The 13,211-nt window shown below is 35.7% G+C and overlaps 1 protein-coding gene across 2 annotated transcripts in view; it reads left to right on the forward strand.

The window, feature by feature from the left end:
• The window catches only part of igsf3 (immunoglobulin superfamily, member 3), a 344,912-nt gene that overhangs the window by 301,925 nt on the left and 29,776 nt on the right, over positions 1-13,211 (forward strand). The gene's annotated exons all lie outside the window — the stretch shown is intronic.

Genomic DNA, 13,211 nt, shown 5'->3' on the forward strand with positions numbered 1-13,211 from the left:
TGACGCCCAATCCATTTAGACTGGGAACGTTCGTTCATTCGAAACCAGAGCATTCACAGTCATTCTGTCCGATTTTCAGGGCATTTAAAGGTAACTTGCTGTTCATTTTAGGGCATTTACAGGTCATTTTCTGTTGAGTTTGAGTCACAGCCTATTCTTTTGGGTGATTCCCAGTTCACTTCCTGTTCTGTAACTCAAAATAAACAGGAAGAGACCCATAAAATACCCCAAAATCAACAGGAAGTAACTGAAAATCAACAGATCAATCTCAATCGGAGTAGAGCCCCATGTAAGATATCACCCCGTGTGGTCTCATTGATCCTAAGAAAGGTGAAGAATCAGCCCAGAAGTACATGACAGGAGTTGGTCAATGACCTGAAAAGAGCTGGGACCACCGTTTCCAAGGTTAATGTTGGTAGTACACTAAGATGTCATGATTTGAAATCATGCATGGCACGGAAGGTTCCCATGCTTAAACCACCACATGTCAAGGCCGTCTTAAGTTTGCCTATGACCATTTAGATGAAACTGAGGAGTCATGAGAGCAAATTTTGTCATCAGATGAGACCAAAATAGAACCTACTGTAGGTCATAATTCCACTAACCATGTTTGGAAGAAAAAGAATGATGAGTACTATCCCAAGAACACCATCCCTCCTGTGAAGCACGGGGCTGGTAGCATCATGCTTTGGGGGTGTTTTTCTGCACATCGGAAAGGACGAGAGCACTATATAAAAGAGAGGATGACTGAGGCCCTGTATTGTGAGATTTTGGGAACAACCTCCTTCCTTCTGTAAGAGCATTAAAGGTGGGTTGTGGCTGGGTCTTCCAACGTAACAATGATCCGAAGCACACAGCCAGGAAAACCAAGGAGCGGCTCCATAAGAAGGTTCTTGCATGGCCTAGCCAGTCTCCAGACCTAAACCCAATAGAAAACCTTTGGAGGGAGCTCAAACTCTGTGTTTCTCAGCAACAGCCCGGAAAACTGACTGATCTAGAGAAGATCTGTGTGGAGGAGTGGGCCAAGATCCACCCTACAGTGTGTGCAAACGTGGTGAAAAACTAGAGGAAATGTTTGACCTTTGGAATTGCAAACAAAGGCTGCTGTACCAAATATTAACATCAGTTTTCTCAGGTGTTCAAATACTTATTTGCAGCTGATTCACACAAATAAATAGTTTTAAAAAATCACACATTGCGATTTCTGGATTTTTCTTTTTAGATTATCCCTCTCACCGTGGACATGCACCTATGATGAAAATGTCAGACCCCCCATGAATTCTAAGTGGAAGAACTTCCAAAATAGCAGTGTGTTCAAATACTTATTTATATATATTTTGAATTAAAAATACATTTTAAAAATAAGAGAATACTTACTCTTAAATTTAATGTTCTGGTTACTGTATTACTGTAATAAAAATTAATACATAGTTAAATAAAAAAATAAATAAATACTTTCTCACACTGTGTATTTTCTTGGTGTTTTTCAGGGTCTATGCGGGCAATTAAAAAGCATTCAAAGTCATTAAATATATTTTGTCAAAATTCAGGCCTTAAAAAGCATTAAAAGTTATTAAATGGATTTTGTCCAAATTTAGGCCTTAAAAAGCATTAAATTAAATGTTTGAGGCATTAAAAAGTATGTAAACTTGAAGGTTAAATTATGTGAGAAATCTTATTTTGTAATCTAAATCTAATTATGATGATGTGTATGAGTGTGGGTGCTGGGTATAAACATTAACTTAGTTTAAAGCGGCATTAAAAAGCATTAAATGAGATGAGCTGATACCTGTAGAAAGCTAGTTTTTAAAAAAAATTAAAATTATTAACTTATTGACCACCACTGATGGCGCTCGACATGCAAGCTATTTGAAGGGGGAAGGTTGCATTTGTTCATTCGCTGCGACCTTCCCAATTCAAATGTATTGGACATCTACTAGTGAGAAGCCCATTCAATTCACAGCAGAAGGATGATTGGACGCCACACGACTGAACGTCTATCACAGTTAACGGCCCTGAAAAAGTTAAGTAGGAGAGACGTTGAGGTTGTTTTACCGCTTTTTTGCATCATTGCTTGTTTGTGGCGCCACTGCTTAAGCCGAGCCTTAATTATAACAAATTGTAATAGCAGCCCGTGCTTCTTAATAGGGCTGGAATAATTAGCATATTTTATCTTTGAAAAAGCATTTCTGGAAACATTGATGTACAGCTTGAGCATTTCAATCCGTTTTTCCTCCTGGCGGTGGATTCAAACTCAGAGGTAAAAAAGGGTGGCCTCCGTTGCCAAGCCAATCTTGCATGTCGCTCCCTTTGAAGGTTCTGAGGTAAAGAAATGATTGCCAGGATTTTGCAGAGCTCTTGCACTCATTTGTGGGCTATGGCAGTGATGACTTTACCATAACTACATTTCCACATGTCCAGTTACCTCAATGGCTGCCGTTGAGAGTGAGCAGTGTTGTTAATCTTACTTTAAAAAAGTAATTAGTTACAGTTACAAATTACTTCTCCCAAAGTGTAATTGAGTTAGGAAATCAGTTACCGCAATGTAAGAGTAATTAGTTACTCGGCAAAGTAACTGACGTTACTTTTCATGTTCTACACGTTATTACATGATTCATTCTATTACGTCTTTCACATGAAATATGTTGATATTAACTGATTGAATTGAATTGTCTTTTTCATTCCCCAAAAAACATGGGTCACACTTTTTACATTTTTAAAAAATTCCCCTATATAAGAGCGTGATGGTATACAAACTTTAACTTTCAAATGATGTGAGAAAAAAGCCGTTTTTGTTTTTCCTGTTGTACTGAACCCGCACCGAACCGTATGTACTGAACCTTGACTTGTGTGTACCGTCACACCCCTAATATACAGCGGAAAACACAGAAAAGACTGAAAAAGCAGTTTCTGCTCTTGCGCCACTCTTTAAAATAAACTGCTGTATTTTAAGCCAAAAGAACTGTTGTGTTTGATAGAACAATATGTCTATATGCTGCCATAGCAGATTCATGGCGCATTAAGCCCCCGAACTATTTTTAATTCGTCCATTTTACCCTGGAAACCCCGGTTTACAGACGACACGCAACCGCTTTTGTTTCATCCCGGCCATAAAAAGACGGCAATTATATTTCTTATTCAAAATGTCTTTCAATTTTAGCTTAGAATCATTAATTTATGTCTAATATTTCGCTTAAAAAAAAAAAAAAAACGACCTTAAAAATATTCACTCGCATATTTTAAACTTTTAAACAAATTACGTCACAATGAAAAAAATGGTGTCTGTAAATCGGTCACGGATATCTCCCTCATAACGATCGCTTAATTGTATTTTTTTGGTACAGTCACATTTTCCCTGATATTTTAGATGATAAATAATTAATCCAAACAAAGAAAAATGAAAAAAAAAAAAAAAAAAACATTAAAAGGGTAAATAAATGAAAAAGAACATCTCGACCACTCCTTGATGTATGCGATTTCTGCATCGCGACCCCTTGTTAAACTACCATGTTTCACCTTTAATATCCCCCCAAAATCCGGATGTGTCCATTCACATCTGTGTCTTGACACTCGATGATAATGCTACATGGAGTTTTTGGATCGAAACAAGGTAACTACCCAATAATATTTCGTTAAAATCATGCCGTCTTTAATTATGCTCTAGCGTGCGCTCACCTCCAGTTAGTGTTTCGTGGTTTAATTTTTTTTTTTAAATGCCCTCCTGTTCAATATTTTTTCTCCCAGAAAATTGAGATTTTAAGCTTTCCATTGATGTATCACACATGCATATACGACAATTCTGAAATATGGCCAAATTGGGGGTCTCGGAGCGGAACTTCAAATCACCTGTTTTCCGCCATAGATGTTTTTCAATATGCAGGTCAGGCTCTGAATCTCTTCCCTCTCCTAACTTTGCTCGTTGTTTTAATTTTAACAACAACAAAAAATCACACAAGGTTTATGGATACGTCATTCAAGAAAAGTTTAGGGCAAGTGACTATTTTTGGTAATAAAAAACAAAAAAATATATATTAGTCAGCTGACTATTTTTACGATTAGTCGACTAATCTAATTATTAGTATTACTAATTTAATTAGCAATTCATCTCGCTTATTAATTCACAAAATCATTTTAGAACACTTACATTCTTCATTAAAGTACAAATAAACACATAATTAACAATAATTAATCACAAAAAAAAAGTCAAATGATGATAGCATTAACTAGTGCAAAAGAATGGAATATAAAAACAGATTCAGAACACTGACTTCGCCTTTTCATCATGATTCAAAACAATTCTTAAAACAAATTCTAGCATTAATATTATAGTATACTACTATATATATAATAGTATTATAATTATTATAATAGGGCTGCCAAACGATTAAAATTTTTAATCGAGTTAATCACAACTTAAAAATTAATTAATCGTAATTAATCGCATTTCAAACCATCTCTAAAATATGCCATATTTTTCTGTAAATTATTGTTGGAATGGAAAGATAAGACACAAGACGGATATATACATACAACATACTGTACATAAGTACTGTATTTGTTTATTAAAACAATAAATCCTCAAATGGCATTATTAACATTCTTTCTGTTAAAGTGATCCACGGATAGAAAGACTTGTAGTTCTTAAAAGATAAATGTTATAGTTACAAGTTATAGTAATTTTATATCAAAACTCCTCTTCATGTTTTTGTTTTTATAAAACTTGTAAAATTTTCAATCAAAAGTAGAGTTAATATAATAATAATAAGAATAAAAATAACAATAATAAGAATAGAGTGACCAAAGTCTGAGTAAGTTTTACGTGTATTTTGCATAGCTATTTTGATATGGAATGCCAGTTCATTTTGCATTGTTGTTTAACTGTGTGAGAATAGGGCCTCATTACTATAGACTGAAGTGCTTTTTTTTTGTGATCGGAATATTATTTTTGTTGTGCTTTCACTAAATGATACTTATGTTTGATGTGAAGGAGTTGCCGAAGCATATGCCAATAAACGGCGCCATCCAAAGAACGCCTGTGTCCACTCGCCTTTATAACATATATATCACTGTACATATCTTACCCAAAATACAACAAGAGACACATAATTGCCACTAAAAGAAAGAAAACTTACAGAAATATGTGTGGAGCACAAATAGCACAATGCAACAGCATAAACGTCTCACCACAACTACTAATTCTCCCACGTTTAGAAGGAATAACATTCGTATGGAACGGCGCTGCCCCCAAGCGGCCGGTGGCATTCTCTTCACTCTTAATGTCCATAAACGGCGTCATTGTAATCTGTTTGAGGCAATGTGTGAGCGGGTCATTCAGTGCATGCGTTAATTGCGTCAAATATTTTAACGTGATTAATTTTTTAAAAATAATTAACGCCCGTTAACGCGATAATTTTGACAGCCCTACTGCAAATGTTTCATAGCAGGCTAAAGTAGGTGTCTTTTTTCCCCATTAGCCTCAATGTAGCAACGCTAACGTGTACAGTGTTTAATGTACCGTATTGGCCCGAATATAAGACGGCCCTGATTATAAGATGACCCCCTCTTTTTCAAGACTCAAGTTTGAAAAAAGACTTTTTGAACACCAAATTATTTTGTATACAGAAAATAATTACAGTACATCTGAAACAAATGATTATAACAATATACAGTATTTGTGATAAGAAAAAGCATGTTATCTTGCCTCATTCAAATCTTAATATCTGAACATTTAAATATGTAAAGTGCAATCACATTCGTAAATGAATGACTTCTGTTTTTTTAAAATGTAAATAAACCAATCTAGTGTGATAAAACAACTAAATTGCAATAACTGCATTAACCATCAAGTGCAGTCTAACTGTAACTGTTGTCTTGAAAAAACAAATCTGAATAAGGAAAAATATTGCAATAAAATAATGCAAACTTATTTACTTACTTAAACTTGAGAGTAGCTGAGATCTGTCTTGACAGAACATCGCTTCAATGATATCTGGCGCCATCTAGCGTCGTGAATGAGTATAACGTCTAGAGCGCGATTATAAGACGACCCCCACTTTTTCAGTCTTATTTCAATGCAAAAAACACCGTCTTATATTCGGGCCAATACGGTAGATGTGTTTCCTAATTTTGTATGTCTGAACTTTAATTGTACGGCGTGTTGATGACCAATAAACATTTGGGAAAGGAACTGGTGTCTCTTATGCCATCACCACGCACGCACAAATGTATGCGCGCACGCACGTGGCGATAAAACGCAGCCGTGAAAATTACCGCCCTCATTTTTATTTACCGTGCGATAAATGGACTCATTGCATATCGCGACAGGCTTAGCAACTTCAATAAAACATGATGTTAGTTACTTAGATGGACGATCTGCCAGCTTGTTGTCTCCTGTCGTCTTCCAAAATTACAGCTGGCTGACGGCGCTTTAGGTGTTCATTCACGGCTGACGTGCAGCCAAGCTTGGCATTGAAGACACAGGACACAACAGTGTACCCTCCTTTGTTTCGTTGAAAAAGGTCAATGTTTTGGCCACTCTGGTGTGCTTTTTTTTGCTTTGTGCTGTTTTCCCCGCTAGCCTACCCAGCGTCCGACATTCTCAAATTTCCACGCATATATTTGTTATCCCTTCATTAATCGTTTAATTTTTAATACCAGTTTTTGAAAATCAGGTTAGTAAACCAGGGTGAATGAGGAACACAGTTAAAAAATCACCTGTAATTATAAGATTGTCTAGAAAAAAATGAATCCGTCCAAATATTGCTCAATTGTCCATCAGAGAAGCCCACAGTGTTATATTGTGGTTGTAAATACAGAACACCACTGCAAAGTTAAATTGGGTAACAACAATATTAGTGCAGGTCTCAAGCTTTGCAACAGTAGTAATTAGACTTATTAAACTCATTAGTCTCTGCTGGGATCATTTTCTAATTGCGTCAAGTATAACACACAACAATTTTATGTTATTATTTCTGCATTAGTGCACTCTCCGTCTTCCTCTACTTTCCTTTTACCTAAATGGGAGGGCTTGCAGTAAATGTGAACATTTTAGCAACATTAACAGTCATAAATGTCCAGTCAGTTTGAACAGAAAGGGGCTGACAGCAATCAAATGATCAAATTATTTTTCTAGGGTTGCAATAAATGGATATTTTGATAGTTTTAATCAGTATCTTGATAAATAATAATAGGTAGAGGTGGGAATCTTGGGGCACCTAACGATTAGATTAGATTAGAGGCTACGATTCGAATTTATATCGATTATTGATGCACACCCTCTCCCCCCACTCCCAGCTATCAGCTGGTTTTTAATGTTTCGTACATTAGTTACAAAAATTGTAGAAAAATACTCTCAGGCTTAAATAAACTACTATTCCAGTATCAAGTTAATAGTTCAAAACAGTAAAAAAGATACTCCAGTCCCCATTCTGTATCAGCAGCTTTAAACTAAATTCAGTTAATTTAATGTTGTGAATCAACTGTTAAAGTTGTTAAAATTCCTCCCGTTGTTCCATATTTTCCCTTCTGTCTACTTTCGACATATGAATGTTTTAAAACTGTTTCATCATTTAAAGATAGATTTAAGTCAAGATTTTGCCGATTTAGGAGTACCGTATTGGCCCGAATATAACACGGCCCTGATTATAAGACGACCCCCTTGTTTTCAAGACTGAAGTTTGAAAAAATACTTTATGAACACCAAATTATTTTTTTATCCAGAAAATAATTACAGTACATCTGAAACAAATGATTATAACAGTATATTTGAGTGAAAAGCATGTTATTTTGCCTCATTCAAATCTTAATATCTGAACATTTAAATATGTAAACTAAAGTGCAATCACATTCATAAATGAATGGCTGCTGGTTTTTGAAATGTAAATAATCCAATCTATTGTGATAAAACAACAAAATTGCAATAACTGCATTAATCATCAAAGTGAAGTCTAACTGTAACTGTAGTCTTGAAACAAATCTGAATAAGGAAAAACATTGCAATAAAAAATTACAAACTGGTTAAACTTGAGATAAGCTGGGATCTGTCATGACAGAACATCGCTTCAATAATATCTGGCGCCATCTAGCATCGTGAATGGGTATAATGTCTAGACCGCGAATATAAGACGACCCCCTCTTTTTCAGTGTTATTTCAATGCAAAAAAACACCGTCTTATATTCGGGCCAGTACGGTATTTTAGATAAAAAATTAATCAGATTTGCTTGGAAGGTTCGCCACAGCAGCCTTCCAGAGAACTCTACTGCTTTAAGCTGGCGGCTGTTTACTAACGCGAGATTGTCTGTCATTTGGCATCTAGTTCTATATACAGGTGATATCTACCGTAGCATTATGTAGGCGTAGTTTGTAGCGGCTGTCGGTCGTAGTCAGGTATTATTGTTTTTTTATCTAGTGGCATGATTTGAGCATGTTCACTCTCGGCCCGTTCCTCATTGCGTCCCGAAGACCGCGCTGACTGTGTTTTAGTTCCGTTTTACTTGGCATATATTTTAATAATCGGAATTTGGATGTTTGTGAATTGTTCTTGAATCTTCCACGGCCAAATCGTGAAAAATCTAAGAATCGGAAATTTCGCACACCTCTAATAATAAGCTTATGGAAAAAAAAATACATGTTTACTGTTATATCACTCTGGGCTCAACATTTTAGCGAGAAATTTACAATGGAACAAAAACTAAATAAAAATAAAAAGAGGACGAGAGAAACCAGAGAATATTTACCCGTCCCTTCTTTTTTTGTTTATAATAAAAATAGATTTAAAATATATATGGTGGAAAACACAGACAAGACTGAAAAAGCAGTTTCTGCTCTTGCACTCCTCTATCAAAGAAACTGCTGTATTTTAAGCCAAAAGAACTGTTGTGTTTGATAGAACAATATGTCTACAGTATATGCTGCCATAGCAGATTTATGGAACATTAAGCCCCCGAACTATTTTTAAATTTGTCCGTTTTACCCTGAAAACCCCCATTTACAGACATTGCGCAACAGCTTTTGTTTCAACCCAGCCATAAAACAAAGGGCATTAATTCTATTTATTATTCAAAATATGTCATTTTTAGCTTAGAATCATTAATTGATGTATAATATTTCGTTTTTAAAAAAAAACGACTTTAAAACATTATTCACTCGCATTTTTTAAACTGTTAAACAAATTGAAAAACAATGAAAAAAATGGCGTCTGTAAAAAAAGTCACGGCTAATCTACCTCATAACTATCGCTTAATTTTATTTATTTTTTTGTTACTTTCGCATTTTCCCCAATATATTAGATAATAAATAATTGATCCGAACAAAGAAACATTGAAAAAAAAAAAACCTTGAAAAAATAAAATAAAAAAAATATGAAAAAGAACATCTCAACCACTCTTCAATGTCTGCTATTTCTGCATCGCGACACTTGTTATATGACCATGTTTAACCCATAAAATCCCCCAAAAATCCGGCTGTGGCCATTCACAGCTGTATCTTGACACTGGGTGATACATGCTACATCGAGTTTTTGGATCGAAAAGAGGTAAGTAAGCAATAATATCTCGTTAAAATCATGGCATCTTTAAATAATTTAATTATTAATTTAATTTTAATTTGCTCTCGTGTGCTCTCACCTCCAATTAGGGTTTTGCTGTTAAAAAAAAAAAAATTTTTTTTTTTTTTAAAATGCCTTCCTGTTCAAAACTTTTCTTCCCCCAGAAAATTGAGATTTTAATCTTTCCAATGATGCATCACAAATGCATATCGGACAATTTTGAAAGTTTGCCAAATTGGGGGTCTCAGAGCCACTTCAAGTCACTTGAGTGTTTTCCGCCATATACTATATTTAACTAAATGAAAAAATGATAATGAAGAAAATACCAAATTAAAAAAAAGATAATATTTAAAATCTATACATATTTTTGTTTTTAAAAAATGGAGGAATGATGAGAATATAATATTTCATAAAAAGAATTCATGGACTTCAATTGAATAATTAAAATTAAAGACAAATATTTACTATTGGCAGACTTAAAAAAAGAGGATTTGGACTATTTTTATGTCAACAATGACTCGAAATGATTCATCGACTATCAAAGTAGTTGTCGATTAAATTGTCTAATATCTCATTGTCTGACATTGACGTCCTACCCATTTGAATTGGAAGGAATGGCAGCGAATGCCACTTCAAATGGATTGGTCGCCTATTTGTGTGGAAAACAGATTTCAATTCACAGCAAAAAAAATGACAGTGACAGCCTTTTTTGAATCCCTATTTAGATTCACTGCCCTTAGTTGTCAGTCGTCCATTTGAAGTCTGTTTGATGCCAAAAGGGTAGTTTAGCGCCCTCTACTGGAAAGGAAACGGTACCATCAGCTCCTCACATTCCCCATTGATCAATATGTCTACTCTGAAGCTCAATAATATTGGCCAATCATTTGTAGCATTTAACTTGGATATCCCTAGAGATGACAGTCCCGCATTGCCCAATATTGACTGTTTCTTGTGCGTACTATTGACTAAACCCTTGACGTCTAATCGTGTGCTGGTTAGTCATCCTTCTGCTGCGTCCAATCCGTTTGAAGTGGGAGGGCTGACAGCGAATGAACTAGTCTTGGTCTATCGCTGTCATTGGCAGTGAATGAGCTAAAAAAAATTAAATAAAAATTACAAATCTTATGCCGCTAAGGTGACTGGGACCAATCATGTCATATCTATGACATGTTCTCCTCCCTTTCTGACATTTTGACAGACAGCTTGGTCTCCCTTTTTGTCCTCCTGTGACAAAATGTTCACCTCTTTTCACTGTACCTCCTGTACTTTGTCACACATTTCCTCTCTGCACTGATTTCAGCAACCTTTGATACGCGTTCCCCTTTCTTTATGTGTCACCTCTCGGCGACTGACGGTTATGAATGTATAATGTAACTTGCAGCCAAGGCGATGTGTTTCAGTGCGCTTTGTTCGTGGTCGGGATGAAAGAAAAACATGACTGTTGTGACTTTGAGGAGGTGTGAGAAGCCGGTGATGATCAAGGATTTTGCTTGCAAGTTGGAAGGTCATTATTTCCATAAAAAATCTATTCCTGTGATTGTGAGAGGTTTTAGTGACCAATGGTGACATTTTGATGAAACAAACATGTGTTCTACTGTGTTGATTAATATAGATTTTTTTCTGAGTGAAAGTGTTTTTCATTTTGATTTTGATAGTTAAATTGCATGTCATTTATTATGATATAACCCTGGGAAAGGCTACAGATTTAAGAAGCTCAACAAAGAGGATTTGATTGATTTTTAGATGGTAAATAATGGAGTTACAGTTGTATGGCGCCTTTCCACCTTTAAGGCCCTCAAAGTGCTTTACACTATATCCTCATCTACCTACTGGTGACAAAGCACCAGGAGCAACGTGGGGTTCAGTACAGTGTTATGAAAAATAATCTGAACCTTTTGGAATTTTTCACGTTTCTGCTTAAATCAACATCAAATGTAATCTGATCTTTGTCAAAATCACACAGATGAAAAATCAGTGTCTGCTTTAACTAAAACCACCCAAACATTTATAGGTTTTCATATTTTAATGAGCAGTTTGCAAAAAATGACAGAAGCGGGGAAAAAATAAGTAAGTGAACCATCACATTTAACTCATTCACTCCCAGCCATTTTCGCCAGAGCAAGGCCCTTCGGTCCCGGCCGTTTTACTGGATTTTGACAGATTTTGCAAGGCCCACAGAAAATTCTGTTCTATTGCTTTATAAACATAGACCACCAAAAGAAAGATTAGACTCTCTTCTTTCAGCAGGAAAAAAAGTAAGTTCATATCTTTTTCCATTCTTTAGAAATCAGCATTAGAAAATAGCTTAGTTTGAGCAATTTTCCAATTTCTGATGAAAAAACAAATTGAGCTTTATGTGAAAGCATACATTTCAAACAATGCTTTGACTTTAACACAGATTTTTTTTTAAAAATCTTTAGTTACATCCCAAACATCTGGATAATGTTTTCCTTTTACAAAATAACATAAACAACAAGACAAATACAGCTTTTGATAGCAAATTAACAATTTATTTACACATAACTAATTGAGAGATGACCCTGTTGTGGCCACGACAGCCAGGATAAACTTTTCCCTCATCACCGCCTGTCTCTGCTCGGCGAGCAGCCCGGACTCAACGGCATCGTCTGCTGCACTGGTGGTCCCGGCGGTTCTGCTCGGTTGTCCAGCACCTGGCATCCCGGTCGTCCTCCCGGTTGTTCTGCTCGGTCTTCCGCCGCCTGGCATCCTGGATGTCCATTCGGTCGTCTTCCGCCGGCGCCCCGGCCGTTCGTTGCGTTTAATCGGGTTGCGGGTCTTACCAAATGCGCTACTGCCCTCCAGTGGCCAGTTTTATTTCTTTAAAATGGATTTTCAGCGTTGTGCTTTGGAGCTAAGTTGAATCAGAACCCAGAAATGTCTCTTGTGAAAAAAAGACGTATATACATCTTTGGGACACTGAAACAATTAAAAATAGAACGTATTTATACGTTTTTGGGAGCAAATGAGTAATGACATCTGCTTGACATAGCTTAGTTTGAGCAATTTTCCAATTTCTGATGAAAAAACAGAAAATGAGCTTTTTGTAAAAGCATACATTTCAAACATAACTTTGACTTTAACACAGCTATTTTTTGCTTTAGTTACATCCCAAACATCTGAATAATGTTTTCCTTTTACAAAATAACATAAACAACAAGACAAATAGAGCTTTTGATAGCAAAGTAACAATTTATTTACATATAACTAACTGAGAGATGCTGTTGTCGCCGCGACAGCCGGGTGAACTTTTCCCTCATCGCTGCCTGCCTCATAAAGATGGATTTTTTTTACGTCTCTGCGGGGTCAAATACAAAATATTAAATTTGGATCTCACAGCCCCACTACCTAATTCGCTTATGTTATGTAACATATTTTTGTATTTGAAGCACATTTTTTCACACTGCTTTCTGTAGGCGACAAAACTTTTGTCTTCATTAAATGATAAATCTTTTTTCAGTGAAACAAATATACTTATATTTCTGTACTTTCAACATCATTTGGGAGGGTCTTAGCTTTCATATGAGCCATTTCTGAAACCAATTGAATGATTAAAAGTCAGGTTATTAGCAATTGTTTCTACAAAATGGATAAGCGACAAGACTTTTGTCAGGGACTGTAAATATTGGTTTTCTCCTTGTTTTAAAT

Source organism: Corythoichthys intestinalis, chromosome 12, assembly GCF_030265065.1.
Source record: "Corythoichthys intestinalis isolate RoL2023-P3 chromosome 12, ASM3026506v1, whole genome shotgun sequence".
Classification (NCBI taxonomy): Eukaryota; Metazoa; Chordata; class Actinopteri; order Syngnathiformes; family Syngnathidae; genus Corythoichthys; species Corythoichthys intestinalis.